Source organism: Thermobia domestica, chromosome 5, assembly GCF_964235325.1.
Source record: "Thermobia domestica chromosome 5, izTheDome1.hap1.1, whole genome shotgun sequence".
NCBI classification, from domain to species: Eukaryota; Metazoa; Arthropoda; class Insecta; order Zygentoma; family Lepismatidae; genus Thermobia; species Thermobia domestica.
The window spans coordinates 192,935,008-192,953,409 of record NC_137458.1 but is presented as its reverse complement, the minus strand read 5'-3'; the positions used below and the strand labels follow the sequence as shown (position 1 = coordinate 192,953,409).

Below are 18,402 nucleotides of genomic sequence, written 5' to 3'. Positions count from 1 at the left end.
AAAAATTTGCAAGATTGAGAGGAGAAATTAAGTAACAAAATATTTTGTATTGTACTTGGGGTGGGGGATCCCGTGGAAGTAGCTAGTTTTCATATAAAAACGTTGTAAATTGGAACTATTTCTTAGTCGCGTACGCGTAATAATGCTGTAATTCAACATGAAAGAAGCAGTGATGCTTTTACTCGATACTAGATGGGTGTAGCGTTTTACTTACATTGAGAAAAATCCGTTCTCCGGACAGTGGTATATTTTATATACAAATATACGGAATTCTCTTGCTTACTACAAAAATCAGAACGCAGCATACGTTATCCGTATGTTACATAGGCACTGCCCTTAGGTGTTACATCATGACGTTGCAGGATGTCTGATGTCTAACAGTCTTCCTTATATTACATACATACATACATACATACATATATACATACATATATACGTATATGTTACCTTCGTCAGCTATATGTTATATATCTCCATTTGTATGTAAGATCCTGATCGCCTATATTGTTTCATACGGAAAGTATGTATAGATGGAACACTTATACAGAAAGTATTATAAAACATGCGTTTTCAGTTATACGCTTGCTGTACGTTAAGTCCACAAACTACAGGATTTATAAATGCCTGTACGATATTATGTATGCCGCATACGTTTTTTTCAGTGTAGCTTTGAATAACATTATAGTATTTTTTTTTTCTTTAGCTGTTTTGGTATGTGTCTTCTTGGTATAGTATGCAGGTGGTTCATTTATATAAAACGAGTTTAATTTAAGAATTTAAACAAGAACTTAGTATAAATATTTTTAAAAAATGCAATGTAGTTGTAATGTTGTGTTACGTTACCTCGAGGGTGAGAGTACGGGGAGGAAACACAATTACATATGAAAATCCATTATTAACCTAAAGGGGAGACTGGCGGGCCGTGCGGAGCACGCTTGTGGGTAGTTAATGGGGAGTGCGGAGTTGAAAGGGAGGAACGAGCGAAGCGAGAAGCCGAAGTAAGGTGTGATAACGCACTACTAGGTTATTTAGGTTAGGCTATGGCTACTTCGCACTTACCTTAGTCGTAGCCTACTTTGGTTTGTAGAGCTGTCCTATCTCAAGCAAAAACTCGTGAACGATTGTTGGTGGCCTTTGTTCTTTCATTCATTAAGCCATGAATATTCAAAAGATTAACCTCATTATCAACATCGTGTTTTACAAATGTTAGTACTGTCAATTCACATCCAGCGCAAAGACCCTGTACGCTTGCAGGCATGTTTGCCCGAAAATTATCCACAATCCAACCGTCCTGAACCTAGAGACAAGTAGTTCCCTCTACTTGCGAATCAGTCTCGTCTTTATAACCGCTTTATCAAAAGGTTTTACACATAAGTTACGCTTCACTAACATGTCATCAACCACACAAGCAATCAAATTATCATTTTCTTCTAGGTAAATTTTCAAAATTTTAATAAAAATGGAAGGTCAACTTCGCAAGTTAACTCTAAACAAGAGCGTAAGTAAAGTTGAATTTCCTTATTTCACAGTAGATCATCGCTCGTTCTTAATCTTAATGTTAGTATTACAGTGGGACTATTAAAACATTTATATTTTAATTCTAACTCTGTAGTTAGTAATACCCATTTAATAAAATTCACGTTTTTATGTAGATTACAGAATGTTAACTTAATGTGTGTGTGTAGAGGGGGATAATAGAATTAAGTAGAAGCAAAATACTTAAGCATTCAAGAGCAGATATGATGAATTGCTGATGTTACTATTTGATTATATGGTTGGCTCGGCCCCCCTAACTTCTACCGGGCCCCCTCTACATTTTTGGGCTGGCTACGGGCTTGGACTGGGACGCTAATTTCCAAATCGAGAACTCAAACCAATTAAATTAGTAATCCGCAAAAGATCATAAACAGAAGTAAAACGACTTAATTCGGTCCAAGAAGATTTAATCTCAGAAAACTGAAAATTGTAATAATTCCAAAAAATTTCAAAATCAAGCTAACTCCCAGCAAATTGTTTCACTGAACAGCAATAATTATAGAGAGATATTAAACCAACAAATTCCAACAAACAACTTTTAATGGACCGATTGAGATCGTTGATTTAACAATAACTAAAGATTATCAAGTTGGAATACAAAATAACCCCCAACAACCAATAATGACGCTAAAGCAGGCCCGTGCTGGCCCACCGGGACACCGCCCGGTGCGCCCTCCGAAATATCACAGTATAAATAAAGTTACAAGTTTTTAGTAATAAATTCTTACAGTTTTATTGGTAAAGAACCCGTGAAAGGTGCAGTGCGCCCTTTACATTAGGCGCCCTTCCGAGACCACATCAAGGATGAACGATTTTATTTACCAATCTGTATAGCACAGTTCTGTACAATAAATACACACAGTTACTGTTTGCGAAGAACCCGTGAAAGGTACAGTGCGCCCTTTACATAAGGCGCACTACGAAACATCACATTATAGATGAGTGGTTTTAGTTATCCTGTATACGAGCTTTGTATAATAAATTCAAATACTGACTGGTAGTACAGAACCTGTGAAGAATACAAGCGCCCTTTACATAAGATGCCCTGCGAAATATCACATTATTGTTTTTTATTTTATTCTTCTGTATTTCAGTTTTGTATTATGAATTCATACAGTTGCTATTGGCAGAGAACGGGTAAAGAGTAGAATCACTTACAAAAATATTATAAAGTTATATATCTATGAGACAAAACAATGTGAGACATCAAGAATAGTTCGGATAGTCAAACGTACGATGCATTTATGTAATACTACACTGACACTAGTCTCTAATTAACGATTTTCACGGCATCGAAGCTTTTACAGTCTTAATATGCATCCATATATCCGAGCATATTGATTGTTCCTGTGTGTTTTAAAGCAGTGTTCGGATAATCAGTACCTTCTGTATTTCTGAAATATAGCTGTATTAATTTCCATAAAATGTAGTCTTCCTGTCACCACGGCACGGCGCGTCCTCAGGTTGTGGATCGAGGAGAAGGCCTCTGGAATATAGAGGTTAGCTGCGAATATACTGAGTAAGCAGTCGCGGACAGAAAAGAGGTGATAATCCAGCTTGAGAATTTGGTATGTAGTCCAGTAAAGATAGGATTGAGAAAGGAACAAATTAGTAACAACTGAAAATTGGTATGGAAGTAGGGGGATGTGTCAGGAATAACATACTAAAAGTCCCCTAAAATCCCACTGTAGCTTTTCCCGCAATTTTGAAAAATGTCCGCCATCTTTAGACGACGACAAGGAATTTATGGAAATCGTCACCCTTTATGTTTATTCCTCTAGCCACCGTTCTAATTATCACAAAACCATGAATCATATATGGTTGGAAAGCTTGAAAGAGAGAAAATCTAAGTAAATAACATATATGCCCATCGTGCTAAATTTCTAGAAGAAGAGGAAGAAGAAAACAGCTCTTTTATTTAAAAAAGATATATTTTCAGAAATCATGAGAAGTTTGCAACACTGACAGTTATTACACTCCAACGAAACACCACCAACAGATGTCGTTGATATTTATCTCCATCATTGCCAACAATGACACAAATCGGTGCAATACAAGCCGACAAAAAATATAACTTATGTTACTTTCTGACCTCTTTGTACAAAAGTGCATAAGGTGACACACTTTCACGGTTCTAGTCACCTTCTTTTACGGTTCTAGTGATTTTCGCAATAAATTCTTTAAAGCTTGCAACACTGACAATTATCGTATGTTAACAAAACTCAGTTACCGTTTTCACTATCATCATTATTAATTTACTCTTAAAATGGCCAACGTTTTTCCCAATGGAGTAAGCTTTTATGATACATAGTTTTACATCACTTAAATATAGCACAAAAATCATTTATTGACAGCATTAGAAAGTAGCAGAAATTGGTAGTCTCCTATTCATAGGAAAATCGTAATTCACACACTAAAAATAACTCAACTACAATAGTCATTTGAATGTAATTTTTTAAAAATGTCTTGTTTATAACTAAAATGAAATTTTCCTCCTAGTATTCTTCAAATCAACTTAATATTTACATTACACGTTAGTATGCACTTTAATAACATTCGAACTTATTTTATTAGAAATCGATGAGGTTATCATTATCTCGTTCATCTCTATGGTCTTCATCATTTGGTTTTGCATTCATGCATCCAATTCCTCGACATTGACATAAATTAGAGCACACAATTCCTGCTTTCCGACAACCGTACATACTTTTACAGCCCTTTTTACAGTTACAGGATATTACACGAAGCGGGTTCCTTGGTCATTCTTGCTGGTACGAGGATACCTCCTAATGTTGTCCATTCATATTCAGTCGTCCAATACCTGGGCTCAAAAAACGTACACTGTCAAAGAATGAATGGAATATACCACTTTTAACGTACACACGCAAAGGTAATAGTCTTTCGGATTTAATCATTGAAGATATAAGATACCTTCTTGTTCTGAATATCTAAACTGAAATCCACCTTCTGTACGATGTAACATGGATGATTCTCAAGTGGTTGAAGACACCAATTTGCCCGAATTGGAATGGATTTATGCAGCTGGTGACAAGCAACAACCATAAGTACCAAGCATATTAAGTAGTAATTCAACCTTTCATCAATCTTCAGCCTATAAGCATGGATGCTGTATACTCGGCGCTGATGTTTGCCAGCAAAGAATGTGCAGAAAAGAAGCAAAAAAGCGTGCTTAGTCACGTTTGATCAACCTTTGTATTCTAAAGCATGTGACATTGTAGCAGCATGTAGAAATTCTGCTGAATTACCGTTAGACTTGGGTGTTTTCCACACTATAATGTCATTTATGGAAACAGTTGCATATATAATGAAAGGTAGTGGCATTGAGGTACTTTGGTCTCGTGTGTATGCTAGTAACTCCATGCCACAGATAAAGCCAGGCCATTCTTATTGCTCGTGCTTTGCGAGCTAATTTTTTAAACACAGTTAGCAATTGCAATATATACTGTTTATTTAATGAATCAGACGCCACTGAGGAGTTTGAGCGTCAATTGCGAGATGTTTGTATTCCTCTGATGACTGAAGAAGATATCGATTCAGATGTAGTGGTTCAACATTCAAACATAGTCAATCAAGATTGCAAATAACCTGAAGTTATTCATTGACGCTGGTGCAGAAACAAGCCGTATCTCTAAGTTATTCGCTTTGTACTTTCAGCTTGTAGAAATTATGCGTCTTTTGGTTCGAAAGAACTGGAGACTTGAATATTCATCTTCACTGCATGTGAGAAATGTTACCATACTTCTATGCAGCTGAGGATCTTTTGTATGCCAAGTACGCACATCTATAGTTACAAGAAATGTTGCGGTTGGAGGATGAAATGGATCTTCATGAGTTCCAGCTATTTACAGGAGACGGTTACTTCACTATTCGTAGAAAAGATATATTTTGGAGTGGCACATGGTCTGATATGACGACTGAGCAGGTTTTAGCGAGAGCAATGAAGAGCAGCGGTGGACTGACCCATAGAAGAGGCATAACTGAAAAGATAATATCTAGGTGTGTGTCAAGTATGCCAGCAGCGTGCCACTTACGAGAATGTCTTGAAAAATTATGAAACAAAGATAGGCAAGAACTTCACACTGGTCGGCATGTGGACCTGTACTAAAGCAGTCAATCGCGTGATATATTACATCTAAAGAAATTCTTGCGTTGGTTTGCCAGCATTCTCCATTCCCTTCATATCCGGAGCTCGCGTCCCTAAGCACTGCCATGGTAGATAATGAAATGGTCAACTGATAAATCTAAGGAAATCGGATTGGCTGCTATGGAAGGAATGTTTGGACGGACTTTTGGAAATGTGAAACTTAAACAAAAAGATGCGTATCCGTGATGAGCCACTGGATGTAAACGCCATACTGCAACTGAATCATATGAGTAGAAGTCTGAAATTGAACTCCAGCAGTGTTTTGCTTACGAGCTTGCACCCTATTCACTTTCTCTTTTCACAGAAATGTCCATGAGAAAAACGAAAAAGTCCGCTTTGTACGACATGTTTGAATATCGGAAAAATTTTAAAACTCAATTTGAAAACACTGTGTACGTTATAGATGGAGGTGTTAGGATGTGTACGTTATAGATGGTTCAACATCATGTTGTTTGGCCACAATATGGAACATACCTTGACGTGCACAACTCGTATGTGTCCTATGAACTCACAAACTCAGGAACGAAAGCAACAATTATTATTTATGGGCATTGCACTGAAAACTGTACAAAAGCCGCTGAGCGGGAGCAACGTGAGTCAAAGGTTCAATCAGCTTTGGTGTTATTCACAAATGAAACTACATTATTAACAAATAAATAAATAAAGGCATAGGCAGAAACACCAGACATTCATCTGTTAATGACATCATTTTGCGAGCCCTCACGACGGCAGGAATTCCTTCGATTCGTGAACCGTCAGGCTGTTGTCGTTCCGATGGTAAACGACCTGATGGCATGACATTAATACCTTGGAAGAGAGGCAAATCTCTAGTATGGGATTTTACATGTTCGGACACATTCGCCCATTCAAGCCTGCCGTTGACCGTTGTGAATGCTGGAGAAGTTGCTAGACGTAGAGAGACAGAAAAGGAAAGAAAATACAATAATCTCCTCGATAAATTTATATTTGCTCCAATAGCTATCGAGACCAGTGGAGCATGGGGCTCTAGAAGCCTTGATTTTATCAGAGAGGTAGGCAGACGCATATCTATCGTTTCTGGAGATGTTCGTTCAGCATCCTTCTTATTCCAACGTATATCCATTGCGGTCCAACGTGGCAACGTTTCGTCAGTTCTTGGTACGTTGCCACCCGGAAAGGAACTGGAGGAGGTGTTTCTTCTCTAGTGGAACAGAAACAAGCGAACAATAGAATAATAAAAATAATATATCAACTGTTCAGAGAAATTTTACATATATTATATTGTTATCCATTGTTTCTAAATACTACATACTATACGCTATATTTCCGAAACTTATTTACATATTTTTACAATCATATATTGCTGTAAATTACTGTTTGATGCAAATGCATAAATTTTTATTTTTTGCTCTTTTATGATATTGTTCGAAGATAAGGCATTTGTCAATCGATGTATTCATAAATTATTTTAAATATGAATAAATAAATAAATAAATAAATTCTTAGGTAATTTCAAAAATAAGGATTGTTTCGCCCGTGACACAACCTGGATTTCAAACCCAACAAGTAAGAAGTGATGCTGACGCACTTATAGCTAAAACTGCTGTATCCAAGTCTTTAAATCCTTTAAGCACGTCGTGATAATGTTGACATGATGTTGACGCGAGGATGTTGACATTTTGATCATTTTGCTTGAACAAGGTAATAATCAGTACGACATCACATTTCGAAAGCTTGGACGTCTACAAGACGTGAGTAAGGAATTTAGTACTAAGAAGTTGTAAGATACACAGGCAAATATACTAACTGGTTTGCCCAGCTACCATGCTTTAACTAGATGCGACACATCATGTGTTTTGTATCGACAGGGAAAGAAAAAGCCATTCTGATTACTTCAAAAACGGGAAGATTTATGCCGATCACTTAAACCATGATATTGCTAGTGTACAAACTATGAAGCTGGTACAATAGTTCTACTAACAAACTACGATTCTCCAGCAATAGTAACTTTACTGGATGAATTCCAGTATCATTCATACATCCTTGCAGTAGGTCGCTCCCCATTCAGAACGAAATACAATTGGCAAAATTGCCACCCACCAGTGATGCCGCGACACACCATATCATCAGGTTCAATTGTACCGTGGAAATGATTTGCGAATGACTGAATATGGATGGACAACATTAGGAGATATCCTCGTACCAGCAAGAATGACCAAGGAACCCGCTCCGTGTAATATCCTGTAACTGTAAAAAGGGCTGTGAAAGCATGTCCGTTTGTCGAAAAGCAGGAATTGTATGCTCTAATTTATCTCAATGTCGAGGAATTGGATGCATGAATGCAAAACCAAATGATGAAGACCATAGAGATGAACGAGGTAATGATAACCTCATCGATTTCTAATAAAATAAGTTCGAATGTTATTAAAGTGCATACTAACGTGTAATGTAAATATTAAGTTGATTTGAAGAATACTAGGAGGAAAATTTCATTCTAGTTATAAACAAGACATTTTTAAAAAAATTACATTCAAATGACTATTGTAGTTGAGTTATTTTTAGTGTGTGAATTACGATTTTCCTATGAATAGGAGACTACCAATTTCTGCTACTTTCTAATGCTGTCAATAAATGATTTTTGTGCTATATTTAAGTGATGTAAAACTATGTATCATAAAAGCTTACTCCATTGGGAAAAACGTTGGCCATTTTAAGAGTAAATTAATAATGATGATAGTGAAAACGGTAACTGAGTTTTGTTAACATACGATAATTGTCAGTGTTGCAATTTTTAAAGAATTTATTGCGAAAATCACGTTTTGCCCCGAAATTTTGAGTTTAGCGCTTCTTCCACAAATCGTCCTATGTGATAAAAGAAGGTGACTAGAACTGTGAAAGTGTATGTCACCTTATGCACTTTTGTACAAAGAGGTCAGAAAGTAACATAAGTTATATTTTTTTGTCGGCTTGTATTGCACCGACTTGTTTCATTGTTGGCTATGATTGAGATAAATATCAACGACATCTGTTGGTGGTGTTTCGTTGGTGTGCAATAACTGTCAGTGTTGCAAACTTCTCATGATTTCTGAAAATATATCTTTTTTAAATAAAAAAAGCTGTTTTCTTCTTCCTCTTCTTCTAGAAATTTAGCACGATGGGCATATATGTTATTTACTTAGATTTTCTCTCTTTCAAGCTTTCCAACCATATATGATTCATGGCTTTGTGATAATTAGAGCGGTGGCTAGAGGAATAAACATAAAGAGTGACGATTTCCATAAATTCCTTGTCGTCGTCTAAAGATGGCGGACATTTTTCAAAATTGCGGGAAAAGCTACAGAGGGATTTTAGGGGACTTTTAGTATGTTATTCCTGACACATCCCCCTACTTCCATACCAATTTTCAGCTTGTTACTAATTTGTTCCTTTCTTGGCAGAAAAATGGGCTATCTTTACTGGACTACATGGGGGTGACGCAGCAAGAAGTCTAGCTTTATTCTCTGGAATAGCAACGGATTGTAAAAGAAGTTTATGGAAATGTACTGCTATTGGTGTGTACCAACATGCCTGAGAACCTCTTTTGCTGATTTCTGGAAGGTCCGTATCTGTTATATTTATCCATTTGCTAGAGACTTCTTCAAGTATCCCATCTGGGTCCAGGTGGTAACCTTGAGGAAGGAGAGCCTTGATTAAACGAAGAGATCCGTGGTAGGATGCTAAACAGGAAGGAATTGCCATATCAACGGTTCGTAGAATACCAAGGCCTCCCAATCCAACAGGTAAGGATGCTTGCATCCAAGAGTCGTCACTCAAGGAGCAGTTCAAAGTTGACTCCAGACCCATTTTGAGGATATGATCATATTTCTTCAGCAGTGGAGTCTCATTCCAAGGTTTAACCCACAAACGCCCCTTGTGCCACCAGTGAACCACTTTATTTTTCACTACGTTACATGGGCTTTATCATTCATTTAGCCAAACCCCGTTGTTCCACTTCAGGCAAACTACCCGTTCTCTTTTTGTACGAATTTCGTTCAGTTTTCTTCTCAGGTTTTCGATGTAACACGGTATTGTTCAATGCAGTTGCTAACGAATAAAACTGGTCTTGGGCGTTTGTGGGTTAAAGCACCGTAGAAAGTAATTTAGGCGAGGGATTGACAATGAAGCAAGTAGAAGAAGAAAAGTTGCGTGTGCTGAAATCGAGTTAAGACGAGACAGAAAATATAATTTTGATATTTTGCTTGATAGCACAGTTGTAAATGTTTTCTTTGTGAGAGCAGAACCTAGAATACAAGCATCCTGTCTGGTTAGGAGACGTATTCTTGGGGTAACTTCTCCAAATCTTCTGAATAATTAGTCGGATGTGACTTCATCTGATCCAAGAAAACCAATTTCGCATTTTGAGAAATTCAAATGTAAGCCAAGAGCTGATGCTTTCTCATTTCTATGTGTTAACGTTGAAAGGACTGTCTCAGGTTTGTCAGCAATAGTCCCATTATCCAAATAATAGATGTTTAGTTCAGTATTAATTGAATGTACTAAAGAATGTATTGTTATGGCAAAAAGTGCTGGGCCCAAGGGATCACCTTGTTGTACTCCTCTCTGGGATGAAATAGTGTCTTGGCCTAAGAATAGGTTACTGGGATGAGAGTAAAATAGTATACTGGTATATTGCGGGAAAATAGTTCAATACCTCAGTAAGCATGGAGTCCCGGCGAAGTTCATTAAAAGCGTTGCGAAAATCCAGCTTTACGATAGCCTTTGGAGTGTTGTGTGTGGAGGAAAAATATACCCTGGCTGCATGCACGGCTGCTTCGACTCCGTTGGAAATAGACACATCAAGTTGATGGGGGACAAAAAGTTCTTAATAGGCTCTCGTATTCTGAAGCATATAATTTTGACTGATATTTTGCACCAAATATTCCCTATGGTGATAGGTCTCATTCCACCATATTTTCAAACCGATTATAGAGAACAAATGTTTCCATAAGGAAGGTTGTGACAACGGCGTTAGACTCGTGAACTGTGCAATATCCAGAAACCTTATCGTGAAGATTACACAATTCCAATATCGCGAAATTCATAAATATACTAGGATTTCATTAGATGGAAAAACACATATTCAAACTGATCGTGTTTTAGTAGACAGAAAAGAACAGTCTAGCACAACTGATGTTCGGTCGTTCAGGAGTTGATTGTGATAGTACGAGGAAGACTATCGTTGAATAAAGGAAATATTCAATATCTGAAAACGGAGCGGTTTATTTTATTTTTTTAAAAAATAGAGGAGAGTCAGGTGAGAGGGGAGCTAGATTGAAGTGTCGAATAGATTCTCGGTTTTAGAAGGTTCGGAGTGCAATAGTGTTCAAGATCCTTTTTTGAAATGAGAGATAACATTAAAATTACAGCAAAAGAAATATTGCGTCACGCAGAAATACGTAGGAACAAACCATGGTTTAACCAGGAATGTACTAAAGTAACAGAGAAGAGAAAACAGAAGAAACAGCGTTGGCTACAAAATCCGAACGAAATAACTACATAAAATTTCATTGTCATCTGGCGGAAAACTTCTAAAACTTTTAGAACAAAGAAACGCGACTTTTGAAAGTTAAAATTAATTAACTTGAAGATAATAGTGAAAACGAAAACATTCGGAACATGTATAAATGCATCAACGAACTTAAGAAAGGCTATCAACTTCGTGCTTATATATTAAAGAAACCCAAAGGAGCAGTTCGCACTGATACAGATAGCATCTTAAATAGATGGACAGATTTCTTTGACAATTTGTTTAACACATAGCCAAAAACTAATGGGCGTGGAGAAATGAAATGCATGCAACATAACCTTATATTCTAGAACCTAAGCAGACAGAAATAGAAATCGCTATTTTAAAAAATTAAACACACATCTCCGGGTGTAGACGAAATTCTGGTTGACTTAATTTTAGCTGGAGGGGAAAAATTGTAGAGCAAGATAAACTAATTCTCCTTATCTGGAACAATGAGGAATTACCACAAGAATGAAGAGAATCAATCATTGTTCCAATTCAGAAGAAAAGCAGTAAAACAGACTTAATAATTATAGAGGCATTTCTCTTCTGTCAACATCCAATAAATCCTCTTAAACATTGTATTAGCAAGATTGACTCCATACGCAGATAAAATTATTGGAGATTATCAGCCCGGATTTAGGTAAAATCGATCAACTATCGAACAGATATTTACCATTTGACTAATACTTGAAAAGAAATGAGAGAATACAACATACTGACACATCAATTATTGACTTTAGACTCTGGTAGGAGGCAAACATTGTACAACATGCTTACAGAATTTGCAATACCGAAAAAGGTAGATTAATTAAGATATGTTTAAATGAATCCAAAAGTAAGGTTCGAGTTGGGAAATTCTTGTTCACGAGCTTTCACGTTGAGAATGACAAGGAGATGCGTTGTCGTCATTATTATTTAACTTTGTTCTGGATAACACTATAAGGAAAATCAAAGATAGCAATCAGGTTCTAGAGCTGAATTGTATTTGCCAGGTTATGGCGTATGCTGGTGATGTAAATTTAATAGGGAATGATAGAATAATAGAAAGGAATGCAGAAATCTTAATTAACTCTTGCAGGGATGTAGACTTAAAAGTTAATGCAGAGAAAACTAAATTAACGGAAGTTTTGCGGGATCGTAATTCTTCATTTTATGGATGCGTTAAAATACGAACTTATATTTTCTTGCGACAAAGTGGATACTTTCAAATATCTATAATCATTATTAACAAACCAAAACCATAATCACTAAAAAAATTTGATGTCAACTGAAAGCGGGGATTCCGTGCTATTATTCAGTTAAAATTCTTTTGCTGTCGCTAATTCAGTTGAGGAGTTTGTAGCTCAAAATATAAAACGATAATCATGCCTGTTGTGCTGTATCGTTGCGAAACATGGTGACTGACTCTGAGGGAAAATCGCAGACTGAAAGTATTTGAAAACAAGATTCTTAAACCAATATTCGAACTCCAAAAGGAACGGGAATGGGGAAAGGCGGAAACTTCATAAGGAGGAACTGCATAATTTTATACCGTTTACCAAACATTGTTAGGGTCATCAAGTTTAGGAGGCTCAAATAGTCAGGTTATTTAGCAGAATGGAAGAAATTAGAAACGCTTTCGAAGTTGTAACTGGAAATCCAAATAGGAAAATGACCGTTAGGAAGACCGAGGCGCAGATGGGAGGACAATATTAAAATGGTTCTCGCAGATTGAAATATAAAGTAGAAACTGGTTCAGTTGGCTAAGAACAGAAATCAATGGAGAGCTTTTGTAAACGCGGCATTGAACCTCCTGCGTCCATTGGCGTGCCATATTAAGTTGTTGATACATTTAGCTTCTTTTTATTTGACAGAAATATTATTACAGGAACTAAAGAGTTTTTCTGTAGTAAAGAAGATTTCGATTCGAGGTTAGCTATTTACGTTAATACTAAAACAAATTTGGTGTTACTTTCTTTCAAAGTCTCTCTCTCTCTCTCTCTCTCTCTCTCTCTCTATATATATATATATATATATATATATATATATATATATATATATATATATATATATATATATATATATATATATATATTCCTGTTTGTATGGGCGCCCTTTTAGTAGACTTGTCCACCGCCCTCATTAGTATCCCAGCACGGCCCTGCGCTAAAGCACTGGTAAACTTCAACCTCCAGCAATTTAAATGAGTAAGCTAGCTTCAATCAACCAAACCAAATAAGCAAAGAACACAGAACCATAATAATAATCCGGGACACTAACTTAAACGAAAGAAATCCTCAAACAATTAGACTAATGTTGTAAAAGTATTCGAAACTGTAAGAATTCAAATAGGACGCTAAACCAAAAAGAAGGAAACCATCTACAAATTAACACCACAAAAGTACTCGGAACTGTAAGAACTAAAAGGGGACGTTAATTTAAAAACAAACCCCTTTAACAGAGCTGACTATTTATTCAAGATTACTCGAAACAGAAACAACTTAAGTGGGACGTTAAACTAAAGCAACCAACCTTCAAATCAAGCACGCAAAAATAGTCGTAATTGCAACTTAAGTTGGACGCTAAATTAAAGCAACCGACCTTCAAACCAAATTAAATAAAAGTATTCGAAACTGAAGCAACGAAAGTGAGACGCTAATCTAAATCAATCAACCTTCCAACCAATAATGCAAAAATAGTCATAACTAAAACAACTTAAATGGAACATTAAATTAAAGTAATCAACTTCCAAAATCAATCACGCAAAACTGCCCTAAATTGAAACAACGAAATACAGCTGACTTTATATTTTCAAACAGAAACAAATCTACTCGATGATTAATCAAGATGATTTAGAAAGTCCCAAACTATCCAATACATATTCAAGTAATATAATTGCGAAATTTTTCCACAAAATAGAAAAGAATTCAATCAGAAAGTGTCTCTGTTAGAATTTACACACACCCGTTCAAGCTTGCATAGAGCAACCCGTTGACGTGACAGACAGAAAGCACGGTTGTGATTGCTTCGGTGCTATGAAACACCCCCTCAGCCAATTTTTATTTCTTCCTAGCTTCTGGCGCAAGCAAAGCAATGCATCAGCCACGAGGAAGAGCACAAGGGCACAAAAGTTGACTATTAACGCAAAAATATATAATACTTATTTCAAAACAACTAAATTACTTTTGAATGTGATTTCTTTTTAGTGTTTTTCACATTTAATTCCCCATTTTTAATTCTTCCAAAGAAACGCCCTGTCAAGGGTCCAAGTATTCCGGTGCTTCAGTAAGTTCAAGAACGGACAGGAGACCATTGAAGGCACGGAGTGATCTAGACGCCCTCCAACAAGTGATCTAGACAAAAAATGTAGCCGAAGTGAAAAATCTCCTGAACTCTGACCGTCGTTTCAGTGTAAGGTTAATCGCCGAAGACGTCAACATATGCAAACAACGGTTCACAAAAGTATTTCTGAAAATTTCCCATGACAACAACTCAAAACCAGCTTTTGCACCACGCGTGATCCTTACAGCATCAGAGCTTGGACGCGACTGATGTCCAATGCATTTCTTAGCTTAGATCCCTCACTACAAAGTCCTTTGCGAAGAAGCGCGTTGCTGGCAACTGGAGCGCCGTGCGACGGCCAGTATCATTACTTTATGGACAGACCCTGTAAGATTTTATAGTGTCTGATGAGGCCAAGTGGATAGTTACTGTTACACGTTAATAATTTTTACAATAAACGTATTGTTTTCCTCAGCGAGTAGTTTAAATCGAATTAGGGTCCACTCAAGCAAAGCTTATACAGTGGAAATCACCTTTAGATTTCCAAATTATGCTATCTATTGTACAAGTATCTTAATTGTTATATGTATATGTGCAACGGCTATTTTTGTCTAATAGTCATCAGTTATCAGAGCAAAAACTAGAAGACAGCGCCCATGGTTTTCCAGCGTCCCAAGAATAAATCACAACTTCAAAAGAGTGCTCAAAATTACGATAGAATTTGATATATGGGCAAGGTAAATTAACAAGCTCATGGGTTTTCGAATCAAAATTCATCACAATGTATTCCTTAGGTTTCAAGTAGTGCTTCCAGGAAATTTCAGACCGGCGAAGCTTCAAAAAGATGCCCAAAATTACGATAAAATGTAGCATATATGGGCAGGGTAGATAAACGGGCGCGCGGATTTTGGGTTCGAAATTGATCACAATGTGTTCCTTAGGCCCTAAGTATTGTTTTCTGAAAATTTCAGAACGAGAAAACTTAAAGGAGCAGTTCGACTTAAAAACAAGTTTGGTGCAATAGAAAGAGTAAAAAGAAATAAGAGACACGTATTTTTTTAAATGTTCATAGGCCGTCTCGTTCAGCTTCTATATGCCTTTGTTTTTTATGAATCGCAAATGCTTACGTCACTGGTGGGCTGCAAGGAATTCAATGTGAGTCAGCAACCACTCTCTTGTGCGTAGCTGATAATCCTTTAATAGTGCAGTCGATTTTGTAGTTTGTTTTGGGTTCTTTAGCAGTCTTGCTTTGTGTTGATTCTTGAGGAACGTTTTTGTTTGTTGTTTTTTCTTCAACAGTACTATAAAAAAAGTAGAGAGGAGTGATTACGTAGTATTGTACGAAGTAGAAAACAAGTGTCGGTACAGTGCTTTATGTGTGTGTGTGCGTGAAGTGAGGTAGAAATGCCTAACACGTGCTGTGTTTTCAGTTGTAATTCTCGTACGATAAAAACTGAGGGACATAAAATATTTTTTTTTTTTTTTTTTTTTTTTAGATTTCCCAATCGTGAGAAATCACCAGATCGATATAAACTATGGCTCAAGAAGATCAATAGGAAAAATTTTGAGCCAAATAAATACACTCGTGTTTGTTCGAAACATTTTGAAGAGTCCGACTTCGAGCAGTCATGTTTACTAAAAGAAAAAGTAATGCCAGGAGAAACATTTACACGCAAACTGAGAAAGAATGCTGTTCCAAGTATGTTATTGAAAGGTTTAGAATCCGAGCCATTAAATAAGCGCCGATGTATGTCCAGTTACCAACGAAAAAAAAAAATCGTACAAGACGCGATTGCCGGTTGTAGTTAAGACGAGTCATTAGAGGGTAATAGCGACGGTGTCACTCATTATTTCGAAGGTACTGTTTTAGAAATAAATGTAAATACAAGTGCTATTCAATGTGAATTAGGGAGTAAAATATACCGCCTTGTAGAAGGAATCAGTGACGATGACAGCGTTCATCAGGACATTGATTCATCATTTATTTTTTCTGTATCAAGTGACAATGATGATGAAATGGGTGACGAGGGTTCCGCGGAGAGCGATGCGAATAAAACAAATTTAACCGATAAAGTATTTTTCGTATTCTGGCAAACTTTACAGACGTTATTTCATTTTTGCCACATATGCCGCGCTCCTGTACATACCTTGAAGCATAAAATTATAGGGTCATCATTAAAAATTTCAACAAAATGTGAAAATGAACATACTTATGTTTGGGAATCGGAACCAAAATTAAAGAAAAGGTACTTAGGTGTTGTAGCGATCTCGTCCGCCATCTATTTAAATGGTATTGGTTTCGAAACTTTTAGTTCTTTTTGTAAAACGTTGAACTTATGCTTTGTAGGAAAAACTACGTTTTATAATATAAAAACTTTTGTGCAGCCCACCATCAGGTATTATTACTTTTTACATGCAAATGACATTTCTAAATCTTTGCATGGTTCGCTCCAGTCAAGTGAACTTTGTGGTGGACAAACACCGTGTGCGTGGGTTTTCTCGGGGTTCTCCCGTTTCCTCCCACTTTCTTCATTCCACCATTTCATTCATTTCTCATAATCACCGTCTCCTTTAGCCTAACCGGCATAACCGTGGGACGTAAAACTCACAGATTTATTTTTTTTTTCTTTGCATGGTTCCGATGTCTGGTTGTCAGGGGATGGACAATACGACTCCCCAGGATTCTCGGCAAAATATTTAACATATAGTGTAATGGATTTGCGAAGCAATAAAATTGTAGATTTTATAGTCGTTCCAAAGGGTTTAGTGGAAGGTGATTTAGAAAAAGCAGCTTGTAAACAAGTTTTACTAAAGCTTCTCAAGAATTTAAATATTACTCTATTTCTCTCTGATCGCCATAAAGGAATTAGGAAACTTATCGCGTCGGAATTCAGAAATGTAACTCACGAATTTGACGTATGGCATGTAGCCAAAAGCTTTGCAAAAAGGCTTAAAATTGAAGGTAAGCGGTGTACTAAACTACAATTATGGAAACCAAGTTTGGTTAATCATTTATGGTGGTCATCTGCAACATGCAACAGCAACTGCGATGAACTTGTTGAGAAATTTACCTCAGTGTTGTATCATATTACAAATGTACTGGTACGTACATGAATGGAGTGACAAAAATATATTTAAAAAATGTGAACATGGGCCCATATTAGAAGAAAAAGAATGGTTACATCCTGGATCCCATGACTTTCAAGTTTTAAGAAAAATAGTGACTGACCCACAGCTCATACAAGATTTAAAACATACTAATCATTTCTGTCATACAAGTGCTTTAGAATCGTATCACAATGAACGACTCAAATACACTCCAAAACGAAAACATTTTTCTTATGACGGTATGGTGACCAGAACTATGCTAGTGGTACTGGATCATAACATTAACGTAAATCGCAAAGAAACAGGCTTCAAACTTCAATTTTCAAAGGCTACTAAACAATGGATAAAGAAAACAACGTACGACGGAAAATCTACATCATGGCGTGAATCACTACAAAGCAGCGTAGTGGATGTGGCAAGTGGAGAAAGCTTACCTTTTTTCGAAGACACATTCGCAATTGAAGTTCCTAGGAACATCGCTCCGATACCTCGGCCATCTACGAGGGCTATCCAGAAAGTAGATTACGTTTTCGTCTGTGTCCGCTAGGGGCGGGGCTAGCGCGGCCATCTTGGGGTCAGAGCGTTGCGCAGCTCAGTCGGCATCTAGCCGTGCTAGTGAGAGGTTCGTGCTGTGCTCCGTTAAGATACTGTGACGGTTTGAAATGTCTGCGTTAATTGAAAATCCCGCGAGCTGCGAGGTGCGTGCAGTAATAAGGTTTCTGACAGCAAAAAACTGTAAACCGATAGAAATCTATCGGCAGCTGTGTGAAGTGTATGGGGACAACATTATCACTGAAGGTGG

The 18,402-nt window shown here is 36.9% G+C and overlaps 1 long non-coding RNA gene across 1 annotated transcript in view; it reads left to right on the top strand.

Annotated features, from left to right (window-relative positions):
* The first annotated feature begins 1,432 nt into the window (after nucleotides 1-1,432).
* LOC145686324 (uncharacterized) overlaps nucleotides 1,433-18,402 on the top strand; it is an 87,315-nt gene continuing 70,345 nt past the window's right edge. The window contains exon 1 of the long non-coding RNA XR_014131588.1: nucleotides 1,433-1,498. This is a non-coding gene — a long non-coding RNA (uncharacterized LOC145686324). The remainder of the gene's footprint in view (nucleotides 1,499-18,402) is intronic.